This window comes from Podarcis bocagei (genome assembly GCF_964188305.1).
Source record: "Podarcis bocagei genome assembly, chromosome: 9".
Classification (NCBI taxonomy): Eukaryota; Metazoa; Chordata; class Lepidosauria; order Squamata; family Lacertidae; genus Podarcis; species Podarcis bocagei.
In genome coordinates, this window is record NC_138134.1 from 21,483,897 (window position 1) to 21,504,005 (window position 20,109).

The 20,109-nt window shown below is 43.7% G+C and overlaps 1 protein-coding gene across 10 annotated transcripts in view; it reads right to left on the reverse strand.

Moving 5' to 3' along the window:
• LIMCH1 (LIM and calponin homology domains 1) overlaps nucleotides 1–20,109 on the reverse strand; it is a 223,720-nt gene that overhangs the window by 152,640 nt on the left and 50,971 nt on the right. The gene's annotated exons all lie outside the window — the stretch shown is intronic.

Here is a 20,109-nt window from a genome sequence, read left to right on the forward strand (position 1 = left end):
ACAAGAACAGCATCCAGACTTAATAAGGATCTGGATCAGAAATATGAATCATTCTACTCATGTTATTTCTGATCTAGAGCATGTTCAAGGATTATGTTTCTTGGAAAGCTGCTTTGGAACTGGACTCATGGAGAAGGTATGATATCATACTAGATTCTGTGTTACCTCAGATCCAACTTTCTCCACACTCCCCTCTTGCTTCTGGGTTGGCAATGAGAGCTGAACATCCATCAGAAGCTTATTATAGTCAAGTAAGACAAGATGCAAAGTATAAAATACAAACTCAGAACCTGAAAGAAGCCAACTAAATGACAAGCTAAGAACTGACAATCACAGCAGGCCAAGAGACTGGACTATGTTCAGATATTCTGCCAACTGCTTGGTAATAAATGTATTGATCCGCTCAAGGAAACTACCACCCTTCTAAGAACTACAGTAAAAAATGAAAAATAAAATTCTGACCAGCGGGTCAATCTTGGACCACCAGAGGATCAAATCTGACCTGTGAGACATTAAAACAAAACAACAACAACAAAAAACCACTTCCACCTGCCAATCTGCTGAGATCACTGCAATGTGAGGTGTTGGTTCTTCATTGGCTGCGCACACCAGTTCCACAGCCTGAGAACAAGTGTGCACAACCAAAGCTCAGTGTGGGTCTGTTTGAAAGCCCTCTTCAGAGGTTCAAAGAGATACATAGATCTCTTTGCAAAAGGTCTTTCAACCAGCCCCCCCTGCACTTTGAAGTCCCAACAATTGGGACTTCAAAACAAGCCTCATCTGATGTCCTTATGACTCCACACACCTGTCAAGTTTGGCCCCCTAGGGAGGGTGTGATGTGAGCTTAATGCCTTCAACAAAACAAGAGATTTCTTATTCAGGGATAGTGTTTGCCACAGGTTCATATCTGGCCTTGGAACTTACAGTTGCTGATACCTAATATAGTATGCCCATGTTTCTATTAACAGCAACACATTTAACACAATTAAGATAAAATACAGACGATAGCAGTTTTCATATTTCATCAGGAGGCTTATTATATTTCTCCTCCCTTTCATTAGCACAAAAAAAAAGGATTTTCATGAAACAAAATCTCTTTGGCCAAAGATTTTTTGCCCTTTCTCCATTTTTTAAAAGCAACTTGAAGCTGCATTTCAAAGACTATGCGTTGGTTGTCTGACAATGTAACCCTTTTATTTTCATCAAGGCTGAGAAGATTTAAAAAATTGAGACTACAACATGCATTCATCATCTTTGGGGGGGGTTTAAATCATAATTAGTAAAGGCTGTAAAGTCAAAGATGTGTCATCTGTTTATAAATCTCATCCAAATAACTGTATTTTTAATTTCTCATTCCTTGTCCAGAAGCATATTGGCAGAATATTCAGAGGACTGGAACCCCCTGGAAAGCTATATGTGCTAAGCAGAGACTGCCATCTCCAAAACATATTTCTGAAATGGAACACTACACAAGGTTTTATGATGTTTTAATCATCTTACTGTACATCACCTCGATTTTTTTTTATGACTTGGCGGTTTATATTCTTATAAATAAATTAAACATATGTCGTCCTTTCCTCTCCAGTTCATGAATGTCCACTCAGTTCCCTCTGCTGCCCCAGTCTTATACTGGGGGAAATTATGGGACACATCTGAAACCTACTTGAAAACGGATGTTACACAACCGTAGCAAATCCACACATGTATGAGATGTACCATCACTTGCTGAATAGTGCCTTCCAGATGTTGATGTTCCCCACAAAGCTCTCAGCACCATTTTTAAGCTATTACAGGCACCAGATGACCAAGTTTATAGTTTAGTTTGGTTTATAATTATTTACAATTGCTAGATCAAGTTTGTGAACTTGACCTAGCAGCCCATTAGCACTTTGCAAAGATGGAAGAAGTCAGCTCTGTAAACTTCCCTAGAGAAACTTGTACCAGGAGGAACATCCTTCACAGCAGAATAAATCTCACTGGTATTCCAACTCCTTTGTTCTTATTTCTTTCCAAAATAGGAATAATGCATCACATACATGATACAATGGAACAAAAGTGACAATCGACTTCCCATTCTTAAAAGGCAGTTGTGTGATTCCATGGATTTTTTCTTGAAGTTCAACACTGTACAGTGGTACCTTGGTTCTCAAACTGCATTGCAAGGGGTTGGAGTAGATGACCCCTGAGCCCTTTCCAACTCTAAGATTCTTTGATTCTATGGTTCCCTGAACACGCAGAGAAATGAAAAGAGCAAAGGAGAGATTGGTTGTGCTCACATTTGTTAAATAAATAAATGCAACATATTGATTGGTCTTCAACCATATGGAGCAAGCAAGGCTTCCTTCCATTTCTAACAATTTGATCGTGAAGTGCTCAGAATGCTGAGGGGGTAGAAGCTTCTTCCTTTCCACAGAAGTTCAAACAAACAGAAAGCAACTCCCATTCCTGCAATAGAGAAAGTGCATGAACCAAGAGAAAGTTCAGGAATCTGAAGTCTGGGGAAAAGAAATCTCAAAAATCCTGCATTTGTCTAATCAGCTTTTCCCCACTAGGTGTTGAGGTCTTTAAGTTTCCAAAGAAGTAGACAAAGAATATATCCATATATATGATCCTAGATTAAGTTTATAAACTCCTCATCCCAGTGGAAAATTACAAATGCTAATAAATTTAAGTTTGAGGTTAACACCTGAACTGGAACAGTAGTCCTTCTCTCCTCTGGAACTCTCCTCTGGAAAAAAACATGGCAAATCTCCCTGAAATATAGATGGTATGTCTTTAAGGAATTCTTTGGATTGTTCTCAGTCAACATGCCTTTGCTTATGTCAGTGTATTTCCATCCCTTCTGCTTTACTCTGTATTATACAGAATAATCCTAGCAGGAGCTGAAAACATTTTGAGATTTGAACAGCCCAAAGGGTATTTCAGGAGTAGGCTTAAAAATCTTTTAATGATGGCATAATACATAAATAGTTTCTGTGTGTTATGTCTCAAATATAAGGGGATGGGGAACAGAAGCAATTTCAGGGGATGAGTGGAAATTTGTGTCAAGATACCTCACTGTTTTTTCTTTTGTGGAAAAATAATGTTTTTGGTGCCATCTCCCCAAGGACTAAGGGGCTGTGATTTTCTCACAGGGTTAGAGTCCTTGAAAAACAGAGTTGTTCCTTAGTATTATATTTTGAAAGCCACCAAGAGCAGTCCAATGCTGCCTGTGGTAAACAATAAACAGCCCAATTTCCCCCCCTTAAAAAACCCGAAACCCACATCCCTTCAAATTAACTTCAAATTGCAGGGACGTTTTCATTCAGCTCTATTTAAAATCCATCTAACTGTGGAGGAAAGTGCATGGAACTGGCATACTGTCCTGAAACAAATTATTCAAAAACAACACAAGCATTGCCCATCCTGATGCAAACTCGTTTTGCGCAACACTGCTTCCCCAAGCTTGTATATAATGCTTTCATTTTTGTTCAATTTGAATTCGGTTGCAGCTCTCTCAACTGCAACACTAAAGGCTCGACGTGTGCAAATCACCAATCAATTCAGAACTGTCATATTACCGGAATCTTCCTTAGTGGTTTGGAGGGAAAGGAACAGAGGAAAAATAGGTGCTAGAGATAACAGAAGGGACGCGGGTGGCGCTGTGGGTTAAACCACAGAGCCTAGGACTTGCCAATCAGAAGGTCGGCGGTTCGAATCCCCACAACGGGGTGAGCTCCCGTTGCTCAGTCCCTGCTCCTGCCAACCTAGCAGTTCAAAAGCACGTCAAAGTGCAAGTAGATAAATAGGGACCGCTCTGGTGGGAAGGTAAACGGTGTTTCCATGCGCTGCTCTGGTTCGCTAGAAGCAGCTTAGTCATGCTGGCCACATGACCCGGAAGCTGTACGCTGGCTCCCTTGGCCAATAAAGCGAGATGAGCACCGCAACCCCAGAGCCGGCCATGACTAGACCTAATGGTCAGGGGTCCCTTTACCTTTTACCTAGAGATAACAGGAGGAGAGACAAATTTTGCCAGCCAATGCCTCCCTTCCTTTAACTTCTGGCTGCTCAGCCAGAAGCGTATCTGAAGCAGCTCCTTACATCACAGGACCACAGGGATGGCGACAAGGGAACCCCGAGCATCAAATCTGGCTCGCTCGTTGGGACAGGTTGCCAAAGGAAGCCTTCTCCCTGTTACACTTTACTGGTCTAACTAAGCAAGTACACCTGCTAGAAGTTAGATAACCTTGGAGCAGAACTCCAAACACAGAGTCTTTTTTTTTGGTGCTTCCAAACAGAAGTGTGGAAACAGCAAACTCATTATTTTAATGATGGTCCTCATCTAGCAAAGAAAAAAGGCACAATTCACACACACGAGGGGCCTATCAGTAGGCTCAGGGGGGAGCTCAAAGGTTTGCAAAAGAATGAAGTACTGTATCTTTATGGGAAGAAACACTAAGGGATGGGAAACCCGCACACAGCTCATTGAAGAATGAGCGTGCTGAGTGGCCATTGAATGCTATCTGTTGGGGAGGTGGGGAAATGGAATGGGGTCTTCTGAAGAAAGCATGGGTGCCGAGCTGGCTGACATCCTGAGCAGGAGCACTCCATGTTGTAACATTTTTTTTGCAGGTCCCACTTGTCTTGTTGGAACTCATGTGTCTTCCTTCACTCCCTTGAGCTCCATTATAGTACTGATGGGTTTTCCCAATAAATCTGGCAGCAAAGCAATTAAAAATGGAAAGAAATGTACTCTAACCCAAGAGCGCTAAATCTGCACACACTTCACGTGAAAATAAATGCACATCTGCAGTTACAAATAACTCCACTCGCATTCAATGAGCTCTTTTCCCTTCACCTTATCTGATAATGCAACCAATGCTTTTCTGTTGTTTTGTGCTGTGCCTTCCCTAACCCCTTAAGATACCAGCCCCAGTGGATTTTATTTCAATAGCTTTTAAACTTAGCTAGGTATGAAGAACTGAATTCAACAGTGGAGTCTATCACACTATTTCATTAAAAAAATGAAAATATCAGAGGGATGATGGATTCTGTATCCCATTTCAATGAGGAATGGCCATAGCTGCAAACACATTCACATGTGTCTTGTTGAACTCAATGGGGCAAGTTGGCCACAACTACCGTAATGCAGACCCTCTAAGTGTCCCTATTTTCCAGAGACAGTCCTGAATTTACAGAAGCCATCTTCATTTTGGATTTGATCCCGGAATCTCCCGCTTTTCCTTAGGATGTCCCTATTTTCATTGGAGAAATGTTGAAGGGTATGGAGTTATGTGACCCCCGAGGCAAGGAGATAAATATACGACCTTTAGAAGACATGTGAAGACAGTCTTGTATGGGGAAGTTATTTAATGTTTATTACGTTTTTATATATGTTGGAAGCTGCCCAGAGTTGCTGGGGCAACTCAGTCAGATGGGCAGGCTATAAATAATAAAATTATTATTATGGAATAGGACGTCCCTATTTTAATCGGATTTAAAAGGGGGGCACTTGGACATGAAGCTTTAAATTGTGGGCTGTGCCTGGATAGAGCAGAGGAAAGGTAAGTGTGGAAAAGCTCTAAGAAGGTGTTTGAATAAATGCAAGAAGCTGGGTCTGCTTGGAAAACTTAGAAGCAAAAAACAATATCAACTGACTGGGGAGGAAAGGAGATAGGAGACAATCTGCAGCCATATGGACTGGCCCAGTGGCGTAGCGTGGGGGGTGCAGGGGGGGCCAGCCGCACCGGGCGCAACATATGGGGGTTAGGGTTAGGGGGCGCAAATCCACAGGTTAGGGGGCGCAAATTACTTGCCTTGCCCCGGGTGCTGACAACCCACGCTACGCCACTGGACTGGCCAACAGCTGACTGGTGTTGAAGCCAAATCTGTAGAGCTTCTATTTTAACTTGTTGATTTTGCTTTGTTGCCTTCTTGATCAACTGTCCTGGAAAGTGCAATTTGATAGAGGAACCTTTTACACAGGAAGCAGCCTTACACCAAACCACTGGTCCATTGTCTACACCAGGGGTAAGCAACCTAAGGCCCGTGGGCCACATCCGGCCCAATTGCTTTCTAAATCCGGCCCACGGATGGACCGGGAATCAGTGTGTTTTTACATGAGTAGAATGTGTCCTTTTATTTAAAATGCATCTCTGGGTTATTTGCGGGGCATAGGAATTCGTTCATTTCCCCCCCCCCAAAAAAAAAAATATAGTCCAGCCCCCCACAAGGTCTGAGGGACAGTGGACTGGCCCCCTGCTGAAAAAGTTTGCTGACCCCTGGTTGACACTTACTGAAAACAGCTCTCCAGGGTTTCAGGCAGCAGCCTTCCCCCAATAATAATTAATAATAATTTATTATTTATACCCCACCCATCTGGCTGGGTTTCCCCAGCCCATCTGGGCGGCTTCCAACCGAATATTGGAAGTTGTCTTCTAAAAGTCAAATAGTTGCTTATTGCCTTGACATCTGATGGGAGGGCGTTCCACAGGGCGGGCGCCACCACCGAGAAGGCCCTCTGCCTGGTTGCCTGTAATCTCACTTCTCGCAGTGAGGGAACCGCCAGAAGGCCCTCGGCGCTGGACCTCAGTGTCCAGGCTGAACAATGGAAGTGGAGATGCTCCTTCAGGTATACAGGACCGAGGCCATTTAGGGCTTTAAAACCCAACCCTACCTAGAGATGCCAGGGGAACTGCAAAGTCGGAAGGGACCCCGAGGGTCATCTAGTACAACCCCCTGCAAGGCAGGAATCTTAATGAGAATAAGGAGACTTATTCAGGGATGGAGAATAAGGGAAACTCCTAGCAAACATGAGGGCATGTGTCCATGCAGTTTGAAGCTCAGAGTCAGTGACTGTCAAAAACAACAACACAGGGTAGCACTAATTATACTGAAACGTCTCCCTGTAATAATGTATAACCACAATTGTTTTGATGTTTGATGTTTTTGATGGAGCAATTATCCATTTCATTAGGAGACAGGCAGAAGGGTGGGAGGGAGGTGAGAATCCTCTTGGAGAGCTTTGATCTTACAAGCGAAGTATATCTCACCTCTCAATCCCTGTTTAACCCTAACATTTAAAAATCTGACGTAAAAGCTGGTCACAACATCTTTTAACACAGACGTTACACATGTATAACTCAAGTTATTAAATAAAACCCAGAATTTATTAGCACTTTCAAGTAAACTCAAACAAAACCCTGATTTCACATGAAAGGAACAGTTCAGGCTGACATCAGGCTTGTTTTAATTATACCCTGGAAAGCAAAACTTCAGCCTATTGAAACAGCCCATTTTAACCTTCATCTGTGATCATGAAAGCTATTGTGCCAGATCAGAAATGAGCACTTTATATATTGAGCGCTGCAACACTATGTAAAGCAGCCCAAAGGGACCATTCGCAAAAGCAGATCATTACAAGAATACTTAACTACAACACAGACGCTAAGCTAGCACTGCCAATTAATCTAACAGGCTCAAGCAATAAACAAGAAAACTTTGCTTTTAAATACCACATGCACAAAAACATCATTATCCGTATCTGCTTTTAAGACTGCTCCCTAGAACTTGGAGCAATTCTCTGGAGGCTCTTTAGCAATGGTCCTTCTGGCCCCAGGAGAAAGAAAAATCTTCATAATTTCATGTCCCAAGGAACAAAGCACTGATATGATAGAATGAATTCTTGGTTTCCTACGTTCCGTTTTATTTAAAAGATCTACCTTAAATATCCATCATCTTAAGTAGTATGGATACACCTGTATGACTATCCCATCTTCATTTATGGGAGTGGGTGGCAAGCATAAAGACCTAGTGGTGTTCTGGTTGGGGGGTGGTCCAGAGCCGGATTTAGATTTGATGAAGCCCTAAGCTACTGAAGGTAATGGGGCCCTTTACATATCCAGCTGTCCTTTGTCAATGACAAATTGTCACTGTTTCTTGTGTTGAATATATGCTACTATGGACCTAATAGGTATCTAAAGCCATTTGCTCATGTTGCCATGCAAGCAGTCCAAGCAGAATGTGGGAACCCTATATATAGAAAGGAGCAAACCAGTGATTTTTAGGGAGCGGGCTAGCAGGCGGGGCCCATTACTTACATCACAGGAGCCTACACAACACAAAAACACTGTTAGGTTTTATTTTATTTGTTTTTTATCTTATATTTTAGAAATGTACATCCAGGTTTTTTCCCCTTAATTATTTTTTTTTGGGGGGGGCAAGAGTGTGGGGCCCTAAGCTATAGCTTGTTTTGCTTATACGTAAATCCAGCACTGGGGGGGGGGGTTCCTTACTTCACAGGCAAAAGAAACAGCTAAGGAAACAATTCTTCAAGGGCAGGCACATGTATACAGTGGTACCTCGGGTTACATACACTTCAGGTTACAGACTCCGCTAACCCTGAAATAGTACATCGGGTTAAGAACTTTGCTTCAGGATGAGAACAGAAATTGCGCAGCGGCGGCGCGGCGGCGGGAGGCCCCATTAGCTAAAGTGGTGCTTCAGGTTAAGAACAGTTTCAGGTTAAGAACGGACCTCCAGAACGAATTAAGTACTTAACCCGAGGGACCACTGTACTGCATTAGAGTACTGTACAGTCATACCTCGGGACAGTAGCTTCGGGACAAGCATTTTCGGGTTGCGCTCCGTGGTGACCCAGAAGTAACAGAGAGCATTACTTCTGGGTTTTGTCGCTCGTGCATGCGCAAACGCTCAAAATGACGTCAAGCACATGCGCGGAAGCAGCGACCCGCGCACACGCAGACGTGGGTTGCATTTGCTTCAGGATGCGAACGGTGCTCCAGAATGGATCCCGTTCCCATCCAGAGGTACCACTGTAATCTAATCAGGTTGCTGGAACATGGATTACCAGAACATAGGTGTTGAACCAGCCAGAACTTTGGCTTCCCTGCGACACCACATGCGAGCAGGAGCAGCTTGCGCACTGCAGTGGCGCCACAGGAAAAGCCTCTTGGTAGCAGCAGCACTGCTTTATACTGAGTTCGCGTGACGATGGGCAAGGCTTGCGCTGCTTTGGAATGATGAACTTCAGAACAATATTCCAGCTCCAAGTGCTTTTGTATACAATCGGGTTTTTAATGGATCTGAATGAAAATGCCCCTGCAATTTGTGGCGAAATTTGGAAGGAGGTGGTGGTTTGTGGGAGGGAGAAAAAGAGAAGGAAACCTGTGCCAAGGGTTGGACTGTTTACTGTGGTGGCAGCTTCTTGGTGGCTACGAACCAATGGCCACCAATTTGCCCCTTCCAAAAATTAAAGCAAAGGAACAACACTCCGTTCTGAGGACTTTAACCCTGTGAGAAAATGGTGGCCTTGCCAAACCCTTGTGTAGATGGCACCAGACCTTTAAAAAATGTCCTCACAGCAATGGGGAACCTTGATACAAATTTCCCCTCAACCCCTAAAAACCACTGTTTTTCTTCCCCTCTCCATACTTTCAAGTCAGCATTCATTTTAAAGGCTGCATTTTGAGATTTGGAATTTTTTTATATAAAATATCAGTCCCCACCCTCCCAAAAAGCTAATGAAAATGTTTTAAAAGGTCAAAAACAGCACTTTGAATTGTGCCCGGAAAAACACTGGCATCCAGTGGAGATTTTTAAGCACTGACGAAATACGTTTAGTTCAATTTTCCCCCAGTTAACAACCAAACTGCGGATACATTCTGAACTAGCTGTAACTTCTGAGTAGACTTCCCAGGCATCTCTCTATATAATGCTTTGCAGTATGTTACCAAAGATATCATTTGCTGTACTACACTATACTCTTTGCTACTTTTCCCCCACCCCCATCAGTTATTGTTCTTCTGATATATTTTTTTAAAAATTCCAAAATATACATGGTCACTAGGACACCAACTGTTATATTGAACAAAAGTCCTTTGAATTTGGTGAGAAAATTCCTAAAGGATGCTCACAGCTTACAGAGGCATTCAAAAACATACAATATGATTATGGGTAAAAAATTCCAGAGATGGAATTCTTTCTCGCAGCCCTCCGCTGCTTCCTTTTCCAATGCCAGCTCTTTAAATTTGGGGGCATTTCCTCACTGGAGGTCCATAATGTACAAATGCTGAAAATCTCTAGTCCTATTCAACATCTGTCAAAATAAACAAACGAAACCTGTCAGAATCAGCTTAGACATTTTGAAATCTGTACTACTGAGATGGAGAGGTTTTCAAACTACCGTATTTTTCGCTCTATAACACGCACCCAACCATAACACGCACGTAGTTTTTAGAGGAGGAAAATCCGTAGGCATGCCACCCGTAGGCATTCCCTCCATAACACGCACAGACATTTCCCCTTACTTTTCAGGAGGAAAAAAATGAGTGTTATGGTGCAAAAAATACGGTATTTCAAGTGCAATAGAACTTGGAGCTATTTATCAGTATCACAGCATTTTATGTACTTGATCCTCTTTTCTTCTGCGTTACTTTGGAAAAACAGTAATAGTAACAGTTAAAATTGAAGCTTGCGGTTATCTGTCTGATGGTTAAAGCAGTTTGATAGATTCAAATTGGTGGAGAGAACTTTAGAAAACGGTCTGCGCTCCTTAAGGAGTTTTGGATTCACACATCGACACAACAAATGCATGAGAGTTTTACACCGGCTTACCGGTAATTGTCTTGGCTTTCCGCATAGAATCCTGGGAGATGTTGTTTGATGAGAGGCCTAGAATTCTCTGCTTTTTAATATTTGCACAAAGGCACAAAAGCAGTAAGGTCAAATTGGCCTCCTCTAGAATAACGCTGCATTTACACAATGACAGCGCCAAATATGTTTTTGAAAAACTAAATAAATGAGAGTCACAGATCCTCATTTACAGATGATGTCAGGGGGTGGACTAAGGAGGAATGGTGGAACCTCCCCCCCCCCTTTATCCTAAACCAGGGGTCAGCAATTTTTTTCAACAGGGGGCCGGTCCACTGTCCCTCAGATATTGTGGGGGGCCGGACTATATTTTGAAGGGAAAAAATGAACAAATTCCTATGCCCCACAAATAACCCAGATGCATTTTAAATAAAAGCACACATTCTGGTCATGTAAAAACACCAGGCAGGCCCCACAAATAACCCAGAGATGCATTTTAAATAAAAGGACACATTCTACTCATGTAAAAACACGCTGATTCCCGGACCATCTGTGGGCTGGGTTTAGAAGGCGATTGGGCTGGCCCTGGCCCCCGGGCCTTAGTTTGCCTACCCATGTCCTAAACCTTCCTGAAAACAGGAAAACAGTAGTTTGCAGAAGGACATAATTCAGAGGCTGCAAGAGGGGAGAAGCTGGAAAATATTGGGAGAAGAGCATCAGGGGAGAGACAGCTGACAAACGGAGTGTCTAGAAAGCATTCCTGACCCCCCGCTCCCAGGACCAGGTGACCATTGAGAGTAGGAGAACAGAAAGCTCAGAGGCAGAAGACTCAGATCAGCCAACGCATGGAAGACGTAGAATAGGAGAGACAGAGGGGGTGGGACTTTACTCAGAGCAACACCATTATCTAAGAAAGGCTGCATCCCTTCGCCTCTCTCTATGAATATTGACTAAAATACGGTGTAAGAATTCTTCTTGTTTATATGCTTCTTGGCTGCATATCCAAAGCATCTTTCAGCATGCCATCCACACCAATGGCAGCTTCTCTTCTGGGACAAATAAGATAGCAGCCAGGGAGGTATCTGATCCTGTTTGAATGATTTATCTGCTTAGCTATCTTCTCTCTTTGCAACCGCATCATAAAACTGAAGATGGCATACATGTGATTCCCAGACTTGCTTAGCTTTCGCACCAGGCCCTGGGAACTCTCTCCCCATGGCTGATTAACCCCTCGGTGGATGTTATTTAAAAGAGCTTTTTATAATAATAAAAAACCAACTATACACATTAAATGCAACCCCACATATATTGTACATTCATACCTCAGAAGTCGAACGGAATCCGTTCCGGAAGTCCGTTCAACTTCCAAAACGTTCAATAACCAAGTGGCAGCTTCCAATTGACTGCAAGAGCTTCCTGCAGCCAATTGGAAGCCGCGGAGGCCATGCCAGACGTTTGGGTTCCGAAGAACGTTCGAAAACTGGAACACTCACTTCCAGGTTTGTGGCGTTCAGGAGCCAAAACGTTTGACTCGCAAGTCGTTCATCAACCAAGATATGACTGTATTGTCTAATGGGACCCTCATGCTAGCCTGGACAGAACCAAGGAAAGAGAATTGTTATTTGTTTAGCTTTTTATTGCTATTATTTCTTAAATTAAAGACCCAAGTGGTCCCAGGTTGTGTTACAGCAAATTAAGCTACAACATTAAGACAAACCACTGTCACAAGAATACCGTATTTTTCGCACCATAGGATGCAGTTTTTCTGTCTTAAAAACTAAGGGGGAAAGTCTGTGCGTCCTATGGGGCGAATGCAGGGGGGGAGGCAAGCAGGAAAAGCCCCCAAGAGCCACACACAAGCTTCACACGGCTCTTGGGGGCTTTTCCCCAGGAGGGAGAAGGGACTGACGCGGCCAGTCAGTCCCTTCTCCCTCCTCTAGAAAAGCCTAGCGCAATCTCTCCAGCCGCGGGAGGCTGTGCAAGGCTAAAGAAGCCAACTTTTTAAAAATCTCTCTATCTCTACCTCTTTTTCTTTTTTCGTCCTTTCTCCACCCCCTTATTTTCCTCTGGATCAGTGTTTTTATCTAGATTAACGTTTTAGTTTGGAGGGGGGGAATATTATAAAAAAGGAAACTTTGCAGCTTTTATTTAAGTATACAATAAAAACAGATTAAACAAAACACAAGAGAAGGAACTAGCATAGAAGAAGAGAAAGGGGAAAGAGGGAGGATACAAAGCCATTTACCAGAGGTAGATCTTAACCCTTGCCTCACCTGGGAGCTTCTCTGGGCAGGAATTCCCTCGGCTTAAGTGGGGTGAGGGAAGAGTGGCAGGTAGGGGGGTACCTACCTAGACAGTGAAGCCACATGTCTCTCCAATGAAAATTGGGAGTGGGCATTGTGTGAAGTGGCTGTGGATCTCCTGCCTCAGAAGTGTAGGACTGTATAGAGTTGGGAGGGCCACCCGAGGGTCATCTAGCCCAGCCCCCTCACAATGTAGGAATCACAGCTAAAGAACAGATGGTCCCCCAACCGCTGCTTAAAATCCTCCAGTGGTGGAGACCCCCAACAACTTCCGAGGTCACAGAATTGCAGGGTTGGAAGGGAACCCCAGGAGTCATCTAGTCCAGCCCCGGTGGACAGCGGGAACGATCCATCCCGTTGTGCAAGGCTAAAGATGCTGCTCAAGGCTAAAGAGGAAGCGCGCAGCCTGTCCGTTGCGCTTTGGGGCTGGGGGGGGGAATATTTTTTTCCTTGATTTCCCCCTCTAAAAACTAGGTGTGTCCAATAGAGCGAAAAATACGGTAGGTTGGGTCCCCAAAACATACGTTTCTGGAGTCAAAGGCCAGAAGGAACACACAATAGTCTTCCACTGCTTAAATGTGAAAAAGTGACATTTGTTCTCTTTAAATAGCTAGGAGCAGAAGATGTGCAAGAAGAACCAGGAAGTTAGGGTGTGTGCATGTCCAAGCAGGGCTTTTTTCAGGGAGAACTCACCGGAACTCAGTTCTGGCACCTCTCAGGTGGGTGCCATTGCCATTCTAAGAGAAAGATGGGGGAGTTCATGGTGTATTCAGGTACCTCTTTTTCTAGAAAAACAGCACTGCAAGCAAGGCATTGCACTTATATTGGAAACCAAGCAGCATCAGGTACACTGCAACGAGTGTAGATAATCGTGTGGTGAAAATATTCTGTATCCTCCTGAAGCTGCTGAAGGAGTTAACAAAGACCACTTAACAGGCACTCCAGATACAGCAGGAGTATTCTCTTTTCACAATTGCCATTCCAGATTATTATTATTACATTTGGAAACCCGTGAAGTTCCACTCAAAACGAAGTGCAAGAAACATAGTGTACTCTTTATTTGAAGGGAGAAAAAAGAAGAAGATTTTCCTGTTGAGCACAGCTCTCTGGAGAGTTTGCCTAGCAAAAATGTGTAATATCAACTTTCGTCTGCCACAGCTCATTTAGACTATTTCCCAGAAAGAAAACATCCCCTCTCTGTCCAACAGATATATTTGTGATACTTCATAACTCAACTGATCATTTTAAAGTATTCATTATTTATGCTTTATTTATAAGAAAGTTAAATGAGGGAGATGTTATACAATTTATGGAAGTGGATCAAGACATGGATACATGTGTCAGACAACTAAGGCTGCAACATTTCACTGGTGAGATTAAACAGATTTAAAAACATTTAATTGACTTACAACGCTGCCCCTATTAATCAAGCAGGAGTTAGGGTTTTTATTTAGAGAACTAATTGTTTTTAATACAAGTACCTAAGTTGCAGATGGCAAGCTCTGTTTCAAGAGCTGCTTCATATAGTAACCCACTGAAATGCAGGTGGCAACTTTTCAGTAAAGTACCCTGAGGCCTTGGACTTCTCCCATTTATCCAGGCTGGCCACTGGATACTCCTCAATAGAAAGGAGTAGAAAAATTGTTCCGGTTGAGCCTTGCTCAAGCGACTAAGGCTGTGTACACACTATATCTCTGAAGCACATTCTTTCCCTCAAAGAATTCTGGGCACTGTAGTTAACCTCTCACAGAGTTAAAATTCCCAGCAACCCTTAACAACTGCAAAGGCTAGAATTCTTTGAGGGAAAGAGCATACTTCTAATATGCTTTAAAGGTATAGTGTGCACACAGTAAAAAATCTTCTGGGCTTTGACTTGTTCCTATATCATTGGTTGTTCTTAGGTCCTTAATACTGGGGCTTATTTCACAGCTCCTGCTACCCAGCTCCTGGTTCATCTCAGACTGCAGCCCATCCCTCCCATGACATCTTAAAACGGCCACTCCCCTTTCATCTCAAACAGAAAGTGATACTTCTTTTAGAGATGCTCCTTCTAAGACTATGCCTGAATCACCTGCATCCTCCAAAAACATACACAGTTACACTTCCTTCATTTTAAAAAAAGAAGAGCGTATTTTTTTATTTTCAAGAAAAGCAACATTGGAATCCTGACCCAGAATCTACTCCTGGTCTGGAACCAAGTTGCATCTTATTGACTGCTGTTTGTCCTCCAAGATGCTGTTTGCAGTGGGAAGCAACCTCTGAGGTAAATAGCAGGCTAGGGATGATTTCTGACAGGAAACCAGTACCAGACTGAGATTCAGATACTCAATATCAGGGTTTCCCAAACTTGGGTTTCCAGCTGTTTTTGGACTACAACTCCCATCATCCCTAGCTAACAGGGTTTAAAAGGCAAAGGTCAAGGACCCCTGGATGGTTCAGTCCAGTCAAGGGCAACCATGGGAAGGCACTCCGGGCCACTGAGGCCACCTGAGCCTCAAGCGACAGCAAAGGATCCAGGAGGACCACCAAGCTACGAACCTGCTCCTTCAGAGGAAACGTAACCCCATCAAGAGCAGGCGACGTCCCATCCATCTGGTCTAGGACATTTAGCATGGATAGCCACCAAACAGGCATGGAAACATACTTAAACTGCCCGCTTTTATATAGAAAACATGTCATGGGGATCTCCAGAACCACACTCAGCAATGTCAAATGGATGTAGGAGACTGAATGCGTAGCACAGATGACATCACTCTATGCACTAAACTGGAACGGAGGATTTTACCAAAGGTGTTGGACTTTATGATCTTCAAATCTCTTCCGGACTCTGTGTGTGTGTGTGTGTGTGTGTGTGTGTGTGTGTGTGTAATAAAGAATGAACATGTGAGAAAGGAATTCAATTGTATTTTTATATTCATTAGGACAAAACACACACAAGCCCTAAGAATAGTGTGGAACAGAAAGAACAGGTGCAAGGGCATGATCCTATTACCCAGGCGCTGGGCCAAAGAACCGTGTGATTAGTTCTGTGCAGCCAAAGAAGCTCCGGACTTGGGATATTTGAATAGCTTTGTGACGTAGTACAGTGACTCGCTTCAAAACAAAAAAAACCAGGCACAAATCCCATTGGGTGTGTCCAATGTTAGGCACGTAAAACGGAGCTCTTTGAATTCCAGCCAGGGTCTCAAGTGATGTAGCAGCACACCTACCCAGCAGCCAGGAACCACAATAATAGGTAAGGCTGAGAAATTACTTTAAATGTATAGTTCTTTTTTCTACACCATCTCCAGTAAAATAAGAAAAAAAACTCAAAAGGGGCAAAAGAAAGCCATTCCGATTTAACAGGCTTGCATTACTCAGGCGAATAACCCAATACTGTTCCTAAAGAAATTTATCCCCACTGCTACCCACTGTCTCCAAAAATCATACAAGTGTAGGGTTGGGACTCTGGGGGTCATCTAGTCCAACCCCCTGCAATGCAAGAATCTCAACTAAAGCACCTGTGACACATCGATCCAACCTCTGCTTAAAAACCTCCAAGGAAAAATCTCCACTGCTTCCTAAGAGAGTCTGTTCCACTGTCGAACAGCTCTTACCATCAGAAAGTTCTTCCTGATGTTTAGTCGGAATCTTCTTTCTTGTAACTTGAAGCTATTGGTTTGGGTCCTACTCGCTGGAGCAGGAGAAAACAAGCTTCCTCCATCTTCCATGTGATATTTCAAGATGGCTATCATATCTCCTCTCAGGCTCTTCTCCAGGCTTCCTCAACCCTTCCTTTTAGCCAACTCCCTCAACCATTCCTCATAAGGCTTGATCATATTCTTCACCCTGCTCTGCACAAGTTCCAGCTTGTTAATAACCTTCTTAAATTGTGGTGCCCATCTTAGCTGAAGTTCAACTAATCCAAGGACTTTTGCTGTGTCGTTAGTCACGTTCTCCAGACTGGTCAGATGGTGAATGCAGCCTACTTTTCCTCGTTTCTAGTCAAGGCCCAAATGTGACGCGCAGAGATTTTGCTGACGTCAGGTGCAAAGCCTCCCAATTGTCTCCTACTCTCAGGTCTTTGGATGCCAGAAGAGGTTAGTCATGCTGAGGTTATTTTCACTTCAGCCGCTGTTTGAAAACCGTTCTGGCAACAACGTCAAATCTCCATGACCAACGAAGATGAGCATAGCATTGTTAGCCTCCCACCTAAAATCCCCTTTTCAAGAAGCTCTCGTGTGCATCTAGAAACGGCAAGCGATGAGACAAAAACAGAAGGCTTGCCTTTGGGAGAAAGGATGGGTTATAAATTTTAAAATATATGAATACCTTCACGATGGCTATTGGTTTTAATTGGGCTTGCACACAAATAGTCTTTTGGTAACCTCTGGTGAGTAAAACCTGCCCAGAGACAAGAAAAAGTTCTGTTTCCCTCTTCTCTCTCCTAAAGCAAGACAAGTAAATTTAAGCACAGGGCGGTAAAATATTTTGTGGACTTGTTTGCAACGTAAGGCTGAGTTTTATTTTCAGCCCCTGCAATGCTGACCAGCACAAGCCCACCTATGCCAATAATAATAATAATAATAATAATAATAATAATAATAATAATAATAATTTTTATTTATACCCCACCCTCCCCAGCCAAGGCTCAGGGCGGCTAACAACCAATAATAAAAACAAGTTGATTAAAATACAATTTAAAAGATTAAGGTACAACATTAAAACATTAGGATGCAGCCTCTTCACAGGAGGAGAAAGGAAAAAGAAAAAAGAAAGAGGGGGAGGGAATCAAACTGATTCTAAGCCAAAGGCCAAGTAGCCAAGTAGGAAAGTAGAAAAAGGAGGAAAAAAGCCAAGTAGAAAAAGGATGAGCAGGCTCACAAACAGAGACTTGTGGTTAAAATGATCAGGTGCCTGCAAGTGGATCAGCTAGGCTAGATCAGCTATGGGGTGAGGAGGCATATTTCTCCTTTTAAAGGTTTACTCATCTATACAGCTATTTTTGCCTTTTCCAAAGCAGGCTAAATACACTTAAGCTCCACAAATTCATGCCACTCCCAGCTGCAATCCTAGACTCACTTATCTTACTTCTAACAAGCACACATGTATATAGGGTTCCACTTTCAGTTTCTCACAGCTCATGCTGTGGGTTTATGAGGCGATATGCTTTATTACCCTTCTCGAGACCCTGGCAACTTTATCAACTGTCTCCATACCAGGAATGCTTTAAGACCCAATGTGCACACACAAAAAGCAACCAAAAAACACACACCCAACCACGATTTAAGCAGCACACTGCTGCTTCATTTGCTCCCCCTTTGCACAGAAAACTTTTGCACAGAAAAGGCAGCTGCTCTGTATTCTGGCCACTGTACTTCTCATGAAACTTTGCAGCTTATTCTCCCCCTTTAAAATACGCCGAAATAAAACAAAACATGAGTGTTAAAAGTCCCAGGGCTGTAATGGAAGAGTGCACTGCAGAATTCACCTGGCTATATATTGAACTCGGCCCAAGCAAGGCAAATTTGCAATAATCCCCAAGGCCATACTTTTAAACGGCAGTGAAGCATTAGACACACCTAGCGCCAGTTCACACACAAAAAAGAAGCCCGGGCTGAAACTGCTGCCAAAATAAAACACAGAGAGAGAGCATGAATTCACAGTAGCCTTGGAAGTACAGTGGTGCCCCGCAAGACGAATGCCTCGCAAGACGGAAAACTCGCTAGACGAAAGAGTTTTCCGTTTTGGAGGTGCTTCGCAAAACGAATTTCCTATGGGCTTGCTTCGCAAGACGACAATGTCTTGCGAGTTCCTGCTGGTTTTTTTTCCTCCCCCCCCCCTTTTTCTAAGCCGCTAAGCCGCTTATCAGCTGATCCGATCAGCAGATAAGCCGCTAAAAGCCGCTAATAGCGCTAATAGCGCTAATCCTTCAATGGGCTTGCTTCACAAGACGAAAAAACCGCTAGACGAAGAGAATCACAGAACGGATTCTTTTCGTCTTGCGAGGCACCACTGTACTCTGCAGCTAAATATGGATGGTCTGTGATTTTTGAAGCCCATGTTTCCAAAAGACTTTTCTATCCAGTCTCTGCATCAATGTGCATTCCTTTTTCTTCGTTTTAAAAAGAAGCTAGGTAAAAATTTGAAGTTTATTCCCCCCCCACACACACACAAACAAAATGCATAATTTTCCTTAGAATATAATTTTGCACAAATTTTGGTATGTTTTTTGGAAACATACTCCCAAATAAGCCTGCCTAATTAGGTGTTAAGATCATCCCAGAAGGCCTTTCTCTGGTTTTCTGCCAGTTGTCTGAGGACTATCCCTACCTCCGCGTCTGGTCCTGACCGGACGGATACTAGAATCAGCAAGGGATACCCACATAACCTGAAGGTGCTGCTGTGCAATGCCAGGTCAATGATTCATAAGACCACTGCCATCCATGACTTGATCATGGATGGAGGATTTGACCTGGCATGTGTAACAGAGACTTGGTTGGATGAAGCAGATGGGCCTGTTCTTGCCGCTGCTTGTCCACCAGGTTTCTCTTACGCACAGCAACCCAGGCCTTGTGGGCGGGGAGGGGGGGTTGCAGTGATTTTTAGGAAGTCATTAGTTTGCACCAGGCATCCAATTGGGAAGACCCAGTTCTCTGAGTGCATGTTCTGGAAGTTGGGCAATAGGGGCAGTACAGGATTCCTTTTGGTGTACCGACCTCCCCGCTGCACCAAGGATTCCCTGCCCGAGCTGCTTCAGGTCGTGGCGGATGTTCTCCTGGAGACACCTAGTTTGGTTGTCCTAGGGGATTTTAATATCCATGCCGACACGACCTTACAAGGGGCCACTCGGGACTTCGTGGAAAGCATGGCCTCCATGGGGCTGTCCCTGAATAAGTTTGGCCCAACACATAGCCGCGGACATGCCTTGGACCTGGTGCTTACCTCCATGGATGTTGGTGTTCTGACACTAAGTAAAAGCGAAACAAAAGAAGTGCCATGGTCAGACCACTTCCTGGTGCAACTTGACTTCTCCGCGACCCTTCCCCTCTGCAGGGAGGTGGGACCGATTTGGATGGTCCGCCCCCACCACTTAATGGATCCAAATGGTTTCCAGAGAGCGGTAGGGGATGCTTTATCCCATGTTGATGGCCTTTCAGCTGATTCCCTGGTGGCCCGCTGGAATGCGGAGTTAACCAGGGCTATCGACTGTCTGGCTCCGAAGCGCCCTCTCCGA